We start from the raw sequence: 11,415 nt of genomic DNA, 5'->3' as shown, positions 1-11,415 counted from the left end.
AGTGCAACATATTACCAACAGAAGATAATCTCAAAATTCACCAGGTTTGTGTGGGGGCAGAATGGGGCTAGGCCAGGTGCAGACTCAGGCAGGCAGTGAGAGAATGGAAAACAACTTAAGCAGAACCAACCAGAGGGGGGTAGGGAGTGGTCTTCACCAGCTGAAAATTTGTGGGGAGAACTTTACCACAGTGTTGGCTACTCTGCTCTGGCAGCAAATCAGTAGATCAGCAGAGAAGCTATAAACACAGGGGTAAAAATAACCCCAAAACACTAGAGTTTCTTGGGACTTGGCAACACCAACCCAGCACCATGAGGGATTCAGCATAATCTCAATGAACAATCACTGATCCCAGTGCAGCTGCTGATTCCAGCTCAGAGTCTGATCTCAGTGCAGCCATTGCTGTCCCACTGCCACTTCACTGCTACTTTCTGTTGTCTGTTGAGGAAGCTTGATAACCACACATTGCCCCAAAAGCACATTGCAGCTTTATTGTGTGTGTGTGTGTGTGTGTGTGTGTGTGTGTGTGTGTGTGTTGTTAAAATGAGGAAAAAGGCAAAGCAGGCTCTAACTATAGATACCTACACTGAAAGAGAGCAGATTTCAAACCTGGAGGAGATTAAAAACAGTTTGTCTCTAGATGAAAACCCAAAGATAAATATGATCTAGTCCCTACTACATAAGGCTCTCAGAGAAGAAATTTAAAAGGCTCTTAAAAGAGAGCTAGAAGAAAAATGGGGAAAGGAAAGCTTTGCAAGAGAGTCTGGATAAGACATGTAACTCATTAAGAGATAGAGTGGAAAAAGAAATCAATTCCCTGAAAAAATAGAAATAGCAAATTGGAAAAAGAAAATAAGTCCTTAAAAAATAAAATTAGCAAAATGGAAAAAAATTCCAAAGAACAAAACAACTCATTTAACTCAATTGCACAATTACAAAAAGAAATAAAAAAAAATAAATTGAAGAAAATAATTCATTAAAAATCAGAATTGAATAAATGGAAATGAATGACTAGAGGAGAAACCAAGAATCAGTCAAGCAAAACCAAAACAAAGGAAAAGAAAAAAGAAAAAAAGTTAAATACCTACTTGGGAAAACAACAGACCAAGAAAATAGATTGAGGAGAGATAATCTAAGGATTATTGGACTCCCTGAAAATCATGATGAAAAAAAGAGCCTAGACATTATTTTTCAGGAAATCATCAAAGAGAACTGCCCAGATCTTATATAAACAGAAGGTAAAATAGACATTGAAAAAATTCATTGATTACCTATTGAAAGAAATCCCAAAATCAAACCTCCAAGAAATATTGTGGCTAAATTCCAGAACTATTAGACCAAGTTAAAAATAGTACAAGCAGCCAGGAAAAAAACAAAAACAAAAACAAAAACAATTTAAATAAAGAGGAGCCACAGTAAGGATTACTCAGGATCTAGCAACATCCACATTAAAGGATCAAAGGGCCTGGAATCTGATATTCTGAAAGGCAAAGAAACTTGGTATGCAGCCAACAATATCTGACTTGGCCAAACTGAGCATTTTCTTCCAGGGAAGAAGATGGACATTCAATGAAATAGGTAAGTTCCATTTATTTCTGACAAAAAAACCCATAGCTAAACAAAAAGTTTGACTTCTAAATATAGGAATGAAGAGAAGCATAAAAAGGTAAAAAAGAATTCTTGAGAACTGTATTTCTTTTAGGAGCATACATAAAGAGTACATGTATAATTTGGTTTTACTGTTATAATATAAAAAAGGATCTAAAGGTGGAAAGGAAATTGTAATAGAAAAAGGGAAAAGTGGAGGTACTACATCTCACAAAGAGGCAAAGGAAACCTATTATATTGGAGGGAAAGAAAGGAGGGGATGAGCATAGTGTGAATCTTACTCTCATCAGAATTGGCTCAAAGAGAAAATATTAGATATATTCGGTATACAGAGAAACTTCTCCCACCTCACTGAAAACTGGGAGGGGAAAAGCAAAAAGGGAAGGAATAGGCTAAATAGAAGGGAATACAGAAATTTTAAGGGAAAGATTCAAGAAAAGGGGAGGGACCCTAAAGGGGGAGGGCTGCATGAGGCAAGTGGTGCTCATAAGTTTTTATTTTCAAAATATATACAAAGATACTTTCAACCCTCACCCTTGTGAAACCTTACATTCCAAATTTTTCTCCCTCCTTTCCTTGCACCCCTTCCCCTAGATAGCATATTATCCAATATATGTTGAATATGTGTAATCCTTCTATATATATTTCTAATTTTATCATGCTGAACAAGAAAAGTCAGATCAAAAAGGAAAAAAAAAATGAGGAAGAAAAAAAAAGCAAGAAGACAGCAAAGAAGGTAAAAATACTATGTTGAGACCCACAATCAGTCCCAGCAGTCCTCTTTCTGGATACAGATGGTTCTCTCCATCACAAATCTGTTAGAATTGGCCTGAATCACTCCACTGTTGAAAAGAGTCATGTTCATCAGAGATGGTCATCGGATAATCTTGCTGTTTCTGTGTATAATGTTCTCTTGCTTCTATTAACTTCATTTAGTATCAGTTCATGTGAATCTCTCTAGGCCTTTATGAAATCATCCTGCTGATCATTTTGTATAGAACAATAATATTCCATAACATTCATATACCACAATTCATTCAGCCATTCTTCAAATGATGGGCATCCACTCAGTTTTCAGTTACTTGCCACTACAAAAAGGGCTGCTACAAACATCTTTGCACATGTGTGTGCTTTCCCATTTTTTGTGATCTTTTTGAGCTAAGACCTAGTAGAGACATTGTTGGATTAAAGGATATTCACAGTTTGATAGCCCTTTGAGTATAGTTGCAAATTGCTCTCCAGATGGGTAGATCAGTCACAACTTCACCAACAATGAATTATTGTCCCAGTTTTCCCACATTTCCTCCAAAATTTATCATTATCTTATCCTGCCAGCTTAGTCAATATGAGACATGTAAAGTGGTACATCATACTTGTTTTAATTTGTATTTCTCTAATCAATAGTGATTTAGAGCATTTTTTCATAGGACTAGAAATGGTTTTAATTTCTTCATTTGAAAATGTATGTTCACATCTTTTGATTATTTATCAATTGGAGAATGGCTTCCGTTCTTATAAATTTGAGTCAATTCTCAATTTATTTTAGAAATGAGGTCTTTATCAGAATCTTCAGATATAAGAAATTTCCCCGAGTTTTCTACTTCCCTTCCAATCTTGTCTGTATTAGTTTTGTTTGTACAAAAAATTTTAATTTAATATAATCAAAATTATTTATTTTGCATTTTATAATTTTTCTAGTGATTTAGCCATAAATTCATTCCTTCTTCACAAATCTGAGAATTAGACATCTAATTTGCTTATAGTATTACTCTTTATGTGTAAATCATGAACCCATTTCAAACTTATCTTGATATAGCTTATTAGGTGTTGGTCAATACCTGGTTTCTACCGTACTATTTTTCAATTTTCCCAGAAAATTTTGTCAAATAGGGAGTTCTTATCCCAATACCTGTAGTCTGGGTTTATCAAACACTAGATTACTATAGTTATTGACTATTGTATCTTGTGAACCAACCTATTCCACTGATCAACTATACTATGTCTTAGACAGGATCATGTGTTTTTTATGATCTTTATAATATAGTTTTAAGTCTGGTAAAGTTAGGCTTTCTCCCTAATTTTTTTATTGATAATTTTTCTAGCTTAAAAAAAGCAATCTTTCAGCAATTTGGCATGGCAAAAATAATTTGATACATTATAATTTTTTACTATATTTGTTTATTCTACCCATAAAAGCAAATATTTCTTCAATGATTTAGAGCTGTCTTTTTTATACAAATCTAGTTCCTATATTGCATATCTGTATTAGCAGGAAGATTCCCTAGTATTTTCTACTTTTTCTGCAGCAATTTTAAATGGAACTTTTTTCCCTTTCTGAATGTGATGGAAAATAATATATAATTGGAAACAAAACTGAAGGGCTTTGAATGTCAAGTAGACAATTTTGTATTTAATCTGGGAGGTAATATGAAGTCAGTAAAATTTATTGGATAGGAAAGTTAAATGGTCAAACCTCCACTTTAGGAAAATCACTTTGGTGGCTGAATGAAGGATAACTTCAAGTGAAGAGACATTGTGACCCACTAGCAGACTATTACAATTATCCAGAAGCAAGATATTAAGTGTATGATTTAGACTATGAGCAATGTCAGAAAAAAAAGAGGATGTATTAGAGAAATGTGGCAAAGATGAATGACAGTCTTGGCATCAGAATGGATATGGGTGTAGAGGGGAAGTGAGAGATAACTAAGAGTTGAAGATGACTCCTAACTATGAACCTGAAGAATTAGGAGTGTCATGTTTTGGAAATGTTGAGTTTAAAATATCTACTAGACTTTCAGTTCAAAACTCTAAAAGACACTTGAAGATGTGAGATTGAAAATCAACTGAAAGGCTGGTGCAGGCTAGATATTTTTGACATTTATCAGCATAGATATGGTAGTTAGATCCATAGGAGCTGATGAGAGGTGCAAGAGATATGTACAGAGGGAAAAGAGAAGACAACCCATGATATAGTTCTCCTAAAGAAGAATTTAGCAAGAAAGACTGTGGTATCCCAAAAATGTAAAGAGAAGACAGCATACACAATGAAAGAACATTCACAAATGTCAAAGTCTGCAGATAGGTGAAGAGGAATTAGGATTGAGAAAAGGCCATTGGATTTGGAGATGACAATTGCAGAGAGCAGTTTTGGTGGAATAAAAAAAAGCAGAAGCAACATTGTATGTGGTTAAAAAGAAGTTAAGATGAGAATGAAAGGAGAAAAAAAGAATTGTCCACCTATGTTCAGCATCACAAGGTATAGGAGTGAAAGTGGCAAATGGTAGTAAGGATTTAATGTTGAGACTTGGCAGAGATCTTCAAAATGATAAAAGCTCTAAGAATTCAAGAGAGAGGGTCTAAATGGGGATTAAAAAATGAGAATCACTAGTATAGGTGAGATGGCTTTGGAAAGAACTGAGGGGTAAAGGAATTGGAGGTCACTGAGTAGAAAGAGTTGGGTTTTATAAGGGAAAGCAGGAGAAATGAAAAGCCAAGAGATGATGATTGGAAAAAGAGATTTCAAAATTCTTGAACTTAGAAGTGGAAAGTTGTGGATGATGGCAAAGATGAACTCTTTTTTTTTTCTTTAGCCGATGTAATGTTGAGCTATAGATTATAGTCAGTGATTAGATTGAGGAGATGAGTAGAGTCCCATTAGACACTGAAGTCCCTGGTTATGAGAGCAGGAGTTAAGGTGGAAAGAAAATCTGTCAACCATGTTCTAAATCCATTGAAGAAAGAAAAGGAGTGAATGGAAGAAACTGTAAATAATAGCTACTAGGACTTTGATTATGAATAGCATGAACCTCAAAGAAGGTTAGATTATATCTTGTGTGACAAAAGTAGGAGTAGAACTTTGAAGTGCCAATAAGGGTTAAGGAGTATTATAACTTCTTTGCCTCAATCAGTGAGTAGAGAAAAATGAGTAAAAATATAACCAAAATTGAGAAGTTTTTTCTAGAGAGGCTGTGTCATTTTGTAGGGGTATCAATTTGAGTAATAGCTAGTATATTGAAGGAGTGAAAGAGTAAATGAGTGGAGTGGAAAAAATAAACAAACAGGTCTTCCAAAGGGCACATTGAAAGGATTTATGGTGTGTTTTGTTTAAACTTGTTGTGGGAGCTGGAGGCTAGTAAGAATAAGAAATCAGATGAGGTGTGGTTAATGGGGTTTGGATAATGACCTATAGTTTCAAAATCACTGCTACAATCAATCCACTTCCCAGAGAAGTCAGATTATGAGTTGGAAATAGGAGCAGAATGAGATAATAGGGTTATTGGTCAGCAAGAAAGAGTATAGTAGTAGATGGAAGGGAATCCTGTACACCAATAAAAAGAAGTCATTTACCACCAACTTTTCTCTTCCTTTTTCTCCAAAAGGCAGGTGTAGTTGTAGGTAGAAGACCTGAAACAAAATATAAAGTTCCTGCTTTTATCACTGGATAGATGACAACCACCTGGTGCTCTTGTTATTTTTCTCTCAAAGCACATAATGTTCCCAAGGAGAAAACTGGAGGTGTAAGGTGAGTAATCAAGAATGTTTGATCCTTCTTATGATGTGAAAATGGTAAAAATTGTTACAGCAGAAGGTAGTAGATTCCCTACACAAAGAGAAAATGTTTTAAGGTACATGGAAGATATCCAACTTGATACTTGTATTAAACTCTACAACTGAATAGTATGGGTAGGTACTATGTCCTGAGTCCTTGAAAAGATGTACCTGAAGTACTATACTTGCATACTCCTTTTTTTTTTTTTCAAAAAATTATGGGACCTTTTAGTATTGAAGTTTCCACCTGAGGTTCTTCTCTTATTGGGGATTCAAGGCTTGTTCCTCCACTGAGGTTTTACCATGTAATTCAGGGTCTTGGGGACTGAATTTTTGCGTAATGTCTTTCTTCTACAGTTTTGGGCTACATTTCTCCTCTTATATTATTCTCTCTTGAATGCTTTGATGCTTTCTCTACTAGACCCCAGAACTCGGGCTATATTGGAACTAGCCAGGTTTTGGTTTCAGTTTCCCTTAATGTTGAGTTAACTTTTTCTCCTTTTCCCATCATACCCTGAGATTTCTCCCTCCATTCCTTTTTAAAGCAATCAGCAGTAGGTATGGGTTAAGACTTAAACATTCCCTGGTTTAGATAGGGAGTCTTTCACTGATCTGACAAGAGTGTTGCAAAATCACTTTCTTGAAGCCATGGGATTCAGGAGTACTAGTTCCAGTTGAACTAGAGCATTTCAGAGATCATGCTGATAATGTTATCCACTCCCCCAAAACTTCAAGGCCAGTTGTCTAAAAATCTCTCTTGCTATATAAAATTTAGGTGTCTTCAAGTCAGAACTCAGAATCACACATTTCCCATGCTCTAGGTCCCTGAAGAGCTCAGAAAGTTTCTTATATGTGATATTAAGTCTAAAATATTGACTGGAACATCGCAAATCATGATGATTAAGAAATTTCCTCTTCAAAGAATAAGGCAAATCAGGATAAAGAATTTATTGGGATGTTTACAAAGCAAGCTCTGGAAATGGATTTTTGTTCAAGATAACCTTAACTAAAAGCATTCATCCTTTCCCCTCATTTAATCCCCCACCTTCATCATCTAAATAAACTCTATCAACAGTTTACATGTATATATGTTTCTGTATATTTGTATGTATTTTTCTATGATTTGAATTCTAATATTTCTAACACTGTAAAGTCTAGTTATGAATTGGTTACATTTTATTCCAGGAACCATTGCAAATAGATTCTTAATATAATTATATATATATATTTTTAAATTTTTTGAAAATTTTAATTTTTTTTAAATTAATTTTTTTTGGAAATAATAAAAAAAAAAAGTTGTCTATCTTCATTAGTCTTTAGTCTTTGCCATTTTTCCGGGCACTGCAATTCTCTAAACTATATACCTTTTTACATTCTAGGCTGGATTCTGCCTGGTATCTACCTATCTGCCTATCTACCTTGTATCACATGGTATCTATTAAGTTCAATTCTCAGGACAAAGGAGAGAGAAGAGGGAGAGATCAGTGGTTTTACCTCAGGGTTTTCCAATACTCTTTTTATTTTTAGGAATCAGACATTTGAATTATTCACTAGAAAATGCACTAGCAAGTAGCCTTCCTACAGGAAACGTTGACAGCAACTGATTTTTTTCTGTGAGCAATGACTTCCTTTTCTTTTCTTTTTCTTTCTTTCTTTTTTTACTCAAAGGTTGAATTTATGAAAAAATAATAAGAAAGTTATAGGGACAAAGCTAACTGAAGAACAGGGTGCATTGGATATCTTAAATCTACAGAAAACAAAATTCAGAACTCAAAAGGAGGAAAAATGGCAGAATAAAATTTCATAGAGACAGTAGATAAGGTAAACATCTCTACTTCAAAATGCATGCCATTTGTTTTATGATGCATGAGATTCTCTTTATTTTTCATAAATTACTAGGAAAATTTCATTTTCAGTAATCTGTCCTTGTCTATATGTTAGAAATTTTATATTTTATAATGTTATTTTTATGATTTCTATATTAGAGATGCTGTGTTTATATTATAATGCATTTAGAATATTTGGATTCACATTTTGCCAGTGGTTACCTGTATTACCCTGGATAAGTCACTTAACTCTCAATGCCACAGGAAATTCCTTGGCATTTAAGAATTGAGTCAAAAACATGTTGCATCAGCAATTGTATAGGGATGCCTTCCACAGATAATTGCACATAAGGGCAGATTATTTACACATATACAGCTGTCAGCTATATATGCTTTATATACTAGTATTATATTTTATAATATTTAACTTCAGATGATTTCTTTTCTCATATAGACCCTGAATATGCAAATGAAAACAAATTCCACATTAAAAATTATTGAAATATTATTTCAATTTCTCTTGTGCTAAGCTACTCATACTGAGTATCTGAACTCAGCAGTTCTTTGTACTGGTCTGATAAACTAAAACCATTCAAGATGACTGAAAAATGAATAGCATGGAGAGGAGACCTTTACCCTATAATCAAAGATTGGTCAAATCAACAATCTTCATTCTGAAAAGGAAATCTTCTCTCAAGTGATAATTCCCAATGCTTTTGGTTCTTTGGACAAGTTTGACAGAACTCTCCAATTGGACTCCAATTTGAATATTGATATCATCTCAGGTATATGTCCAGACTTTAGTAGACACTAACACTGGAGTGTTAAAGACTAACTTAATTACTTGGGGACCATTGCCAAGTCTGGAATCAAGATTTCCTTGAAGATTTTGCAGACTAGAACTGTCATCTTCATGGCTGGTCAGTTTGATATAGGTTTCCATGTTGCTTACTTAATGGCATCAAAGATGTCAAAATTATCCATTGCATCCCAGGTTATCATGAATAATCCTAATTTTTGTCTTTCCACTGGACATTAATGTCTCATGAAGAGAGGGTGAAATGATGGCTTTGTACAACTCTACCTCACTTAAAACCAATTCCCATGGAAGTCAAGACATCTCTTTGCGATGTCATTAGATCTTCTTGAAAATGAAGAATGAACAACAAAACAACAACATGGAAGAAGAGAAGGTAGCTTTCATCACCATGTCATGATTATGATGCAGAACATGCATGAGAATCTTTTCATGATGCCTCTTTTACAGTTTGAACTGACCATAGTGAGCCTGTTGGTAGGAGTACCAAGATGATCTTTATCTAAAAGAAGACCAGGAAAAAAGTATGTGGAAAATATATAGATCTTCTGAATTGTAAAGTTCATTAGCATCCCATCACATTTCATTTGCAGAAAGAACAAGAGAAAGAAATCAATGATGATGAGACAGAGAAAAACGAAGAAAGGATGGGATAAAGTTAAAGTTGAAAAAAAAAATAACATTGAAAACATAAGATCAGATGAGATACATGAAGATAAGATCAACAAGAAGAAAACCGAAACATTCAAGTAGAAATACATTGGTCAAGAAGAGCTGAACAGGACCAAGCCAATCTAAATATGTAGACATGATATCAGTCAGGAAGGGTAGAGTAGTCTTGAGGTTTGTCTTGCTACTGGACTCTTATAACTGGAGAAGAGAATGAAGCTGATGACTTTCCATATCTCTACCTTTCTTAAGTCCAATTTATTTACAACTCACAACATGTAACAAGGTGATATCATTGTTACTCTTTGAGAATGAAAAAATGAACAAGAACTATAGCCAGGAAGGGTATGGCAAGTTTTATAAGAACCTCATTAGTGATTATGTAGATAATTTATTATTCAAGAATTGGCTGTTTTTCAGAGTTTGGTTCTCTTTGATCTCCTCGAAAACAAAAAGAAAAAGATCATTAGCCAGTACAATGGAGCATGACTTTATTATGGACAATTGTAATGGGCATGCTCTTGAGTATTATAATTTTATCTATTGTGTGCTATTCTCTAAGGACTTATGCCTCAACATTTTATAAGCATATTGTGGTAGAGTCAGATAATAAAGGTTATCCATCAAAATGTTGTCAAGAATTGTCTAGAGTTCTTATTTGAAATCCAGGAAACAAAAGATAATTACAAAAAACTACTGATACCTTAAAAAAATCCAAACCCCCAAACTTAGAGTCCAAGTTGATACAACTTCTTGGCCCTATTTATTTCATGTAGAGGACCACAGATATTGGGGAACTCTGAGAAAAGTATACTTGAAGCAAAGATACTTACAGCAGGGTGTTAACTCAATGTGATTGATAAGATGATGGTTCTCTAATTCATATATACTTAGTACTTAGTATGGTGCTGTAATGGTTCTATAGTTGGCACATGCTCAGTATGCTGTAGTCATGTAATTGTACTAAGGTATGTAAGGGCTGGGAGGACTTGAAATAAGAGACTTGAGAGAGAATCTAGTAAGAGAAATGAAGGAAATCCAGAAATGTATATACTACATCACTGGTGAGAACAAAGTATCACTGTCTACTTTTTATAGTAAATAAGAATTGAAATAAAATGCTCATCTCCCAAGAAATTGCTGAATAAGTTGTATTACACAAATGCAATGAAATAATGTTGGACATAGAGAAACATAAAGAGAAAGATGCAGAGCCATGAAAATAAAATACACAATGATTATTTTAATGTGATTAAGAAATAACAACAAAACATTTGACACTTAAAGCTATCCAAATATAATGACCAAGCTCAACTCCCTACTCCCTATATTAAGAAGTTAAGAAGTCCTTCCATACACAGTCTTTCTTTTATTTTTCAAAGGCTGGAGGAGGAAAGGGTGTGAGATGCTACATATAAAACCCAACTTTGTCAATGTCTTGGTTAGTTTTACTCAATGTTGTTCTAGTTTACATTTAACAAATGGCTTTCTGAGGGGAAAAAAATAATCAGGACAAAATATTTTAGTTTTATCTACATTGTTAATATTTTCTTCATCATTTTCTAAAGTTGAAAAATAAATAAAATAATAATTCAAGACTCAAATTGTAGTATTGATTGATTTCTGTGGTATTAATGCTCAATATGAAAATTTTAAAACTGATCCTCAAAAGTTGGTAAGAGATTTATTGATATTTACTGATATTTTCTTTTAAAACTTAGTTATGAGAGATGGCTCTCTAGGAAGGGCAAAAGGAGATATATTAGGAAATATAGATGACAACAATTCAAATCAATATCAATATCAAATCAATATCAATAATATTTCTTTTTGAAAAGTGTATGAGATGGAAGGGATGATTATAAGAGGAATGACCAAAAAGATAGGAAGCGAGAACATTTGTAGTAAACATTTGAAAGTTGAGAGTTTTTGAGTAGATGCCCA

At 33.9% G+C, this 11,415-nt stretch overlaps 1 long non-coding RNA gene across 1 annotated transcript; it reads left to right on the top strand.

Annotated features, from left to right (window-relative positions):
- Positions 1-515: 515 nt before the first annotated feature.
- Positions 516-11,069, top strand: LOC127543746 (uncharacterized). Its single transcript, XR_007949296.1, has 4 exons — positions 516-2,344; positions 5,991-6,133; positions 7,828-7,980; positions 8,440-11,069. It is a non-coding gene; the product is annotated as an uncharacterized LOC127543746 (long non-coding RNA).
- The last annotated feature ends 346 nt before the right edge of the window (positions 11,070-11,415 follow it).

Source organism: Antechinus flavipes, chromosome 1 (assembly GCF_016432865.1).
Source record: "Antechinus flavipes isolate AdamAnt ecotype Samford, QLD, Australia chromosome 1, AdamAnt_v2, whole genome shotgun sequence".
Lineage (NCBI taxonomy): Eukaryota > Metazoa > Chordata > Mammalia > Dasyuromorphia > Dasyuridae > Antechinus > Antechinus flavipes.
This window is presented reverse-complemented; position numbering and strand designations above follow the sequence as displayed.